The sequence below is a fragment of the Strix aluco genome, chromosome W (genome assembly GCF_031877795.1).
Source record: "Strix aluco isolate bStrAlu1 chromosome W, bStrAlu1.hap1, whole genome shotgun sequence".
Classification (NCBI taxonomy): domain Eukaryota; kingdom Metazoa; phylum Chordata; class Aves; order Strigiformes; family Strigidae; genus Strix; species Strix aluco.
Window position 1 is genome coordinate 21,674,420 of NC_133970.1, and position 8,610 is coordinate 21,683,029.

The window sequence follows — 8,610 nt, forward strand, 5'->3', positions numbered from 1 at the left end:
GTGTGGTCAGTAAAGTATAAGGATTTGCCACAACTGGATGGATATCCTGTACTATTTGATTGATTGCCCTCAAATCCTGAACCATCCTATATGTTTTCCCATCTGCTTTCTTTACTGGCAATATTGGGGTATTGTATTTAGATTCACATTCTCTTATTAAGCCATGCTTTAAAAATTTTTGTATGAGAGGTAACAATCCCAATCTAGCTTCAATCTTTAAGGGGTACTGTTTCAATCTTACCGGTGTAGAATCTGGTTTTACATCTATTTTCACAGGCTCTGCTATCCGGGACCTCCCTGGTACCTCTCCAGCCCAAACAAGAGGGATTACTGCTTCTTCTACTTCTTTTGGAATCTCTTCTTTATATTCTTTATCTTCCTGCAACAAAAATATTGAAGCCTGGACATATTTAGATTCTGGTATTAATACTTCTACTTCTCCATTTTTGAATTTAATTTCGGCCTCCAATTTTTCTAGCAGGTCCCTGCCTATTAGAGGTTTTGGAGCTCCTGGTAAGTAGAGGAATTCATGTGTTACCCATTGTTTTCCAATTTTGAATTTTAATGGTTTGAAAAAGGGCCTCTGTTCAGCTTTTCCCGTTGCACCAATTATTTTTATCATATTATCCCCTAATTCATGATCTTTTGTATTTAAAACTGAAAAGGTTGCCCCTGTATCTATTAGGCACTCTACTGCCTCATTTCCCAGCTCAATTGTAACCAGAGGCTCTGCTGGGAGAGAGTGCTCCGGTCCCCTTCAGTCCTCTAATGTTATTATAGGTGCTGCTCCTTTGTTCTTCATTAATGCTGGGCATTCTCTTTTCCAGTGTCCCCTTTCTTTACAATAGGCACACTGATTCATGCTCAGAGTATTCAGCAGTGCTCTTCCGCTTCCTCTGCTTCCTGTCCCACCTCTTGTGTTCACAAACCATCCCTGATTCTTCTGAATATCCTCCAAAACCGCTACTAATTTAGCATTAGTCTTCTGTGTCTCCTCTCTATTTCAATATACCATCCATGCTACTTCCAGCATCTTTCCTAGATCTCTAGCCTCTATCCCCTGCAGTCTCTGCAATTTTCGCCTGATGTCATCCGTGGCCTGTCCCATGAATAGGGAAGCCAGCTGTCCTGCCCCTTCCTCTGATTCGATTCTCAGAGTAGTATATTTTCTAGCTGCCTCTTTTAGCCGATTTAAAAAATCGGTTGGGGATTCGTCCTTATTTTGCTTGATTTCATATAATTTAGACCAATTAACAGCTTTTGGAGTTGCATGCCGTATCCCAAATATGACTAATCTTTGGTAACGTGTAATCATTTCTCTATCATCTGGATTATTAGGATCCCAGTTTGGATCTACTATGGGGAAGTGCTGTTCCACTCGCCCCTGCAGTGCGTTTGTGGCTATTTGACCTTCCACATGTAATCGCACTGCCCTCCGAATCATTTCTCGCTCAGTGCTATCAAACAATACTTGTAGTATTGCCTCGATATCTTGCCAATCTGGATTTTGAGTTTTAACTATCATTTCAAATGCACTGGCGACTTTCTCCGGATCTTCTCTATAATTTCCAGCGGCTAGTTTCCAATTGTTTAAATCAGAAATTGAAAATGGAACTTTTATAAAGACCGGGCCGCTATTCCCAACTGCTTGCCGCAAGGGAGCTTGTAAAGGAGCTGGCAGCTCTGCTTTCTGTCTACTCCGAGTTCTTTCTGAAATAGGCGTGGAGCTTTCTGCTTCCACTGCCTCCTCTGACTCATCCCTTCTTTCCTGCCTTGCTTCAGCCTGCCTGTCAGTTATTCGTAATCTCGGTGCAGTCAACAGGTCTAAATCTTCTTCTATCTCCTCCTGAGTCCATTTTAAGCACCTCTGCCCAATACTACATGCGGAGCAGCACCTTTTTAATTCCGTCTTGCCCCTTTTGTCTTTTTCTAATGCCAGGACAAGAGGATCTGATGGGGCAAGATTAATTCCACACTTTTTCTGCCACTCTGGATGTTGCCGTAGTGTGAAAAACATATCAGCATACATTACTTCATCCCACTTTCTTTCCCTTCTCAAAAAAAGCATTAGTTGTAGCAAGGTATCATAATTTAAAGTCCCATTAATTGGCCATTTTTCCCCTTCATCCAGCTTATATAGTGGCCACCATTGATTACAATATTTTATCAAATCCTCCTTTTTGGGAGAACCCCCGGTACCTCCAATATGCCTCCAATGCCGTAATATACAGCCTAAGGGGGATTTCTTTACTATTCCACCCGTGGAACTTCCAGCCCCCATTGTACAGAGCAAATAAGATATATATCAGTATAGCAGCAAGAAAAATGTGTATACAAAATAGTAGCAAAAGTATATGCGTGTATCAAATACAATATTTAAATAATTAATTCAACAAGAACCGCGGATCAGGACTCCGCACTTGCTTCGTACGTAATTGTACGTCTCACACACGACTCACACAATCACACAAGTTTGAGAGCTAAAGACAGTTGTTTCACAGCAGCTGCTTAAACAAACCAAACAAAGTTCACTTCTTACAAAGTTACCAAATACACCAAACAACCAGAGCATATGCTAAGGAGCTATATTCCCCTTGTGGGCCCGTTCGGGGCGCTCCCCCCCCGTTTATTCTGCACAGCTATGCACCTGCCACTTATAAGCAGGAAACCAGAAAAACAGAAAATTTTAATATCCTGAAAGAATGCCTTTACTTACAATTTGAAGTTCTTACTTCTGGCCCTTCAGTCCAGGGATCAGGGTCCCTCTCCGAGAAATCCCGGTGCCGGCTGAGGTTCCGTGATCCCAGGATCTGTAGAGCTTCAGAAGCAGTGTCCCATCTGGGTCGCCAAAACTGATACCGTAAAAGTCGGTCGGAGAAGAACTCTCTAAAACTCAGAAGTCAGAGTGTTAGAAAGCAGGCATTCTTTATTTCAGCGCTGGGTGCATGGGGGATCTCTCCACCAAACATGCACACCTTAAGCCAGTGAAACCCCGACCTAAATGCAGGTATCTCATACATATTCACAAGGTCTTACAATACAAACATACGTATTCATAATGATGTGTAATTAGTCCTGGAATTTCTGTATCAACAGTCTCTTCCGTAGGCCATAAATGTATCAACATTGTCATGCTTTCCTCCATCTTATCGAAACGTGATATGATGCACATCCTTGATCGGTGCCATCTTCCTTGGTTCTCGGTTTGATGTGTGATGCATATCCTTGAATGGGGAGTCATCCTTTGGGTTGCAAATCACAGGTGTCCCTCGTCTGCAGAGGTGCAGGTGTCCTCCATCTCCGGGTATGCAGATCTCCTCCATCTCCAGGTGTCAGAGGCCCCAGTCCTTTGTCCTTGTTTTACAATTCAGAAATGCCTTGCTTTTACAGCTCAGAGATGCTTTGCTTTTACAGCTTAAAGGAATTTTAGTTTAAAGTATAATTTAAGTTTACTATAGCTAACTATTTTACAGTTATGCTTAACTTTCTTAATATACCTATATCAATATTAGGTGCTTGTTTGACTCAGGCGCAGGACTACTTTGCAGCAGTGGAGAGCGTAAAGGGACTGTTGGAGCTGGCGGAGGGAGCACAAAAAGCGGCCTGTATTCAGGCGATGGATGAGAGGGGGTGGTGTGGAATTCCGCTTGCGGCCTGGTGGATCCCAGCCACCTTAAACCTCTCATCAGAGGGCTCCCGGATGCCTTAAAGATACATATCCAGTCCCTTAGAGAGATGGGCTGGACTGATTTGAGTGGGGGTGGGGGTGAAAATCGGAGGGTTCGACAAGTTAGTCGAACAGCTTCCCCCGCTGAACAGCCTGCTCGTAGAGAGTTTGAATTGCCCCGAGATAAGTTAGGCCGATTTTATGAGTCAGGAAGGAATGATCTTTGGCAGAAGGCACTGGCACTGGGGGTGCCCTGGGCCGGGTTGCATGGGCGGTCTACTGATAATATCTTAAAGTTGGTGGAATTGCTGGAGGGGAAAACTCGAGAACAAAGGGAAACACAGGTAACTGTACTCCCTCAGGAAGGGAAAATTAACCCTTTTGTGGCATCGAGGGGGGAGTTGAGAGAGCTAAAAAAATAGTAGCTGCGGTTTGGGGATCAGGCCTGTAAGGGAAAGAATGTTGTTTTCGCATAATAAGCCTGAAGGGAAGGGCAGGAGCGATTCACTAAACCAATCAATGAGACCAATTTACAACCACTGAAATCCCTGGCCTAGGGCTAGAAGGCAAGTGGTCTTTTTGTCAACTGTGATGACCCAATACTCAGAACTGGCTTTAGATGGATGTAGATACCGAGAGGCTTGAAGAACCTGAATTTCGGGTTTTTCTGTCTTAGTACGCTTGCGTAATGAGCTCATGCATATTAACTTCTCCGCCCTGGAGAAAGCCAAGGTTCATTTCCATGAACATGCGATGTATGAACACATACATGAAGGGGCGTATCGGTAGGCGGTTCGGGAAGTCTGTACACCCTGTAGTACTCAGCCAATGAGGAATCAGGGGAGGGAACTGGCGGTTGGGAGAAAGGGATATAAACCATTGCATGATGGCTGGTAGGCGCGTCCACTTGATGGGGGCGCCCGGTCTTGCAAGAACGTAATAAAGAGTGCTTCACACCGCATCCTGTCTGAGCCACTGATAACTGGCAACTGAGCGTTTCTCACAGGCCGCCAACTCCACATGGTGAATTCCTGCCAATGGTCCGCTGATAAGGAATCTTATATATATATTCCTGTGGGTCCTAAACGGATAAGTTTGGAGTTTTCAATTGACATAGGGGCTCAAGTTAGTGTTTTAAATAGACAACAAGCCACTGAGTTAGAACTTAAACCATCGAGGAAATTTACAAATATAGTAGGTGTGACGGGGGCAATAGAAAAATGTCCCCTAGGGAGAACACAATTTTGGTTACCAGGGAAAAAAAGGATGACAGTGTTGGAAGTGGCTTTAAATCCTTGTAAAGGAAATATACTGGGGTTTGATGTTTTGGCAAGTAAACAGTGGTGTTTGCCAGATAGCAGAGTGTGGAGTTTTGGAGGTAGGGGTGTAAGGGAAAGAATGTTGTTTTCGCATGATAAGCCTGAAGGGAAGGGCAGGAGCGATTCACTAAACCAATCAATGAGACCAATTTACAACCACTGAAATCCCTGGCCTAGGGCTAGAAGGCAAGTGGTCTTTTTGTCAACTGTGATGACCCAGTACTTGGAACTGGCTTTAGATGGATGCAGATACCGAAAGACTTGGGGCGAACTTTTCCATCTTAGTAGCTTGCGTGATGAGCTCATGCATATTAACTTCTCCGCCCTGGAGAAAGGCAAGGTTCATTTCCATGAACATGCGACGTATGAACACATACATGAAGGGGCGTATCAGTAGGCGGTTCGGGAAGTCTGTACACCCTGTAGTACTCAGCCAATGAGGAATCAGGGGAGGGAACTGGCGGTTGGGAGAAAGGGATATAAACCATTGCATGATGGCTGGTAGGCGCGTCCACTTGATGGGGGCGCCCGGTCTTGCAAGAACGTAATAAAGAGTGCTTCACACCGCATCCTGTCTGAGCTATGGATAATTGGCAACTGAGCATTTCTCACAATTTGGGGGCTCGTCCGGGATCGAAGTCGTCGCCTGGGAGTCTCCGCCATTGAGGGCGAGGAGGCGCGCCCTGTTGATTTCAACGGTCTCGCGAATCATCGACGGTGACTCCACGGGGACCGACTGAGACCCTGAGACTGATAATATAGACAGGCCTTGTGAACCACTGGGGGCAAAAGGATAAAAAAAAAAAAAAAGGAGGAACTTTGGAAAGCGCTGTTAGACCAGGCAACTCTTGTGCATGGATCAAGGTAAGAAAATTGGACTGTTAAGTACTGCCTTGGTGGTCTGGGAGATTCTGGTGGGTGGGAGCGAGTGAGCCGTACGTCAGTACGGGCTGAGGGCGGAGTCCGCAGTGGCGGCTCTGCTGTGCCGCGAGGAAAACGACCAGAAGTCTCGGGAAAAAAAAAAAAAAATGGGGAACAAAAAGACTAAGCTTAGCGGGAATTCAGGGAAGGTCCTGACTTGCGGAAAAAAGAACTCTACAACTTTGTAGTTGTAAAGCAGGTATGTTTATTCAGCGCTGGACGCACGGGGGATCGCTCCACCACAGGCGTGCGTGCCCTCCCGTAGCCTTTGACCTGCTTATATGGTACAAAGTATTGTTTATTCATGAAGCGCCTATACATATTTATGATCTATCCCCGCTTCGTATGGTAATTAGGTTCCTCCCTCCTGCACATGCGTCCTGGGCTCCTCAGGTCCTGGGCAGTGGTCGTAAATTCCTGGGCGGGGGTCTCGTTGATGAAGTACCTCATCTTCCTCACCAATGAACTTTTCACCTTGTCCTTCTGCGCAGTCTCAGTTGTTCTCTGCTCCTTATCTGAACCCCTTGGTCAGCTTGTACCGGAATTTGGGGGGATTTATCTCTTACCTATGTCTCTTCAAGGGCTAGAGGAAGTCTCTGCTCAGACCTGAGAGATAGTAACCTAGCAACTTTATTGACACCTGGTGTTTCTCAATGTGGAGACCCCTTGTCTTTGCGCAAGTTCTTTTCTTCTTATGTTCTCTGACTACAATGGTTTATATTCCCCCTATCATTCCCCCCTTTTCTCTCTACTTAGTAAATTCTTTTACTATTTAATTAGCTTATAGTCTACTATTCTATAGTCTAGGATTGGTGAGTCTACTTGAGTTTAAGGGTTGGGTTATGATATAAAGCATCATATATGATTTGGAAACGTTTCATAAGTCTCCAAATCCATATGTATATAGTTATGGTGAGGACTAGCAATAGTATTACAGATATCAATAATACCATTACTGGATGAAGTATTGTGTTAAGGATCCCAGTGGTCGTCGGTGACCATCCTAGGAAGGTGTCCCACCAATGGTGTTCTCCTACTTTCTGTACCCTTGTTAGAATCTCATGTATTTGTTCTGTGTCATGTCTTACCACAACCAGCATTTCTTTCCCTTTCTTTTTTGCTTCTTCTAGGATGGAGAGTAAGTCTTCGTGTTGCAGCATCTCTTTCACCCTTTCTAGGTTCATGCCTATGGGAATAGAATCTATTTTCTGAAACAGGTTTTGTTCTGTCTTTATCACCTGGGAGCTCAGTACTGGGATGGTGTAAGTGAAATCACACCCTTCGGCCTTGGTGAAATTGCATATGCAATAATTAGAGTAACCTCCTATTTCTTCCTTGTAGTTATCAACTACTAAGCTTTTACAAGAAGTCCTTAGACAGATGCATCCTTCTCCTATGTATATCAAAACCGTGTGGTTGTTAGGAGAGGGTTGGGCTTCGAAATTACACTCTTTCTGATGGGTGTCTAGACATATGTCTTGAGCCTCCATGGTGTTTCCTTCACAGATATATCCTTGATGGCCCATATTGGTACACAGATCCGTATTAATTGTTTGCCATTTACCTTTGTGTTGCCATGCCCATCCTTTATGTCCCACCGGATTTATTACTACTCCATGCTGGTATAGCCCTATGGCTGTAATAGGGTAGATTTTATATTGGGTGGCTTTAGATATGGTCAGCACAAAGGCAATTATTTTATCAGTTGTGCTATCATATGTAAAATTTACCAACTTCCACCAAGATTGTAGTTCTCTTTCTTGGTGCAATGCTTTGTCCCAAATTACTTTTCGGACCTCCGTAGGGAGGATTCCCTCCTCTCCTTCTCTTAAAATATTGGAAATAATTGATTGTACCCACATCTGGGCTTGTATACAACTAAGAGCTAGGGATGTATCCTTTTGCAGGGTTTCCACCCCTTCCAGTATTAGGGAATGATCTTTGATATTGATTCTTTCCCAATCAGGGAGGAGTTTCGATGTTAGCCATTGATGATTTCCCAATGTGAGTAATGATGAGTGTAGAGGTTGTTGTAACTGATTTAGGTCTTGGGTCACCGTGGCTAATTTGTTCATTATTACTTCTGAATTTATGCTATTTAGTACTCCCAGTCCAGTTCCTAAAATTCCCGTGGTATCCCTCCTTTGTCTCTGATTAGTGCGAGAATTTAGCCAGGCTGTCCATCCCTTTTGAGCTGTTTTCACATATGGAAGGCATTTTGGTTGTACATCTGCTAGATTTACTTGTAGATGTACTTCCACCTGTTTGAGTGACCATTGGGGATTAAACAATACCACTTGCTGACCGGTCTTCCGAACCACATGTGGGCCTATTTTAAAGATATGTGGTCGTGACTCTGCAGCTTGCATAGGTGTTATAGGTGGTGAGGTAGTGATAGGTTCTTCGATCTCTAGCATAAGCTCCCCCCATAATAAGGAGGAAGTATTACATATAATTTTCCGGGAATACTGCAAAGTGGTCATGTTTAGCCAGCAATCCTGACCTTGGGTTTTACCCTCTGATACTCGGTTGTCATATGTGTTAGTTTCATGGCATCCTATACTGTTGTTGTAGAGGTTGGTGTCTGAACTGGGGATTACCCGACACCTTACCGTAATGTTGTTCCCTCGTACAACCTTAATAGTAATTCTCTCCTTATAGTCACTTTCAGGATCCTGGACCATGGTGTTGTTTTCGTCATAA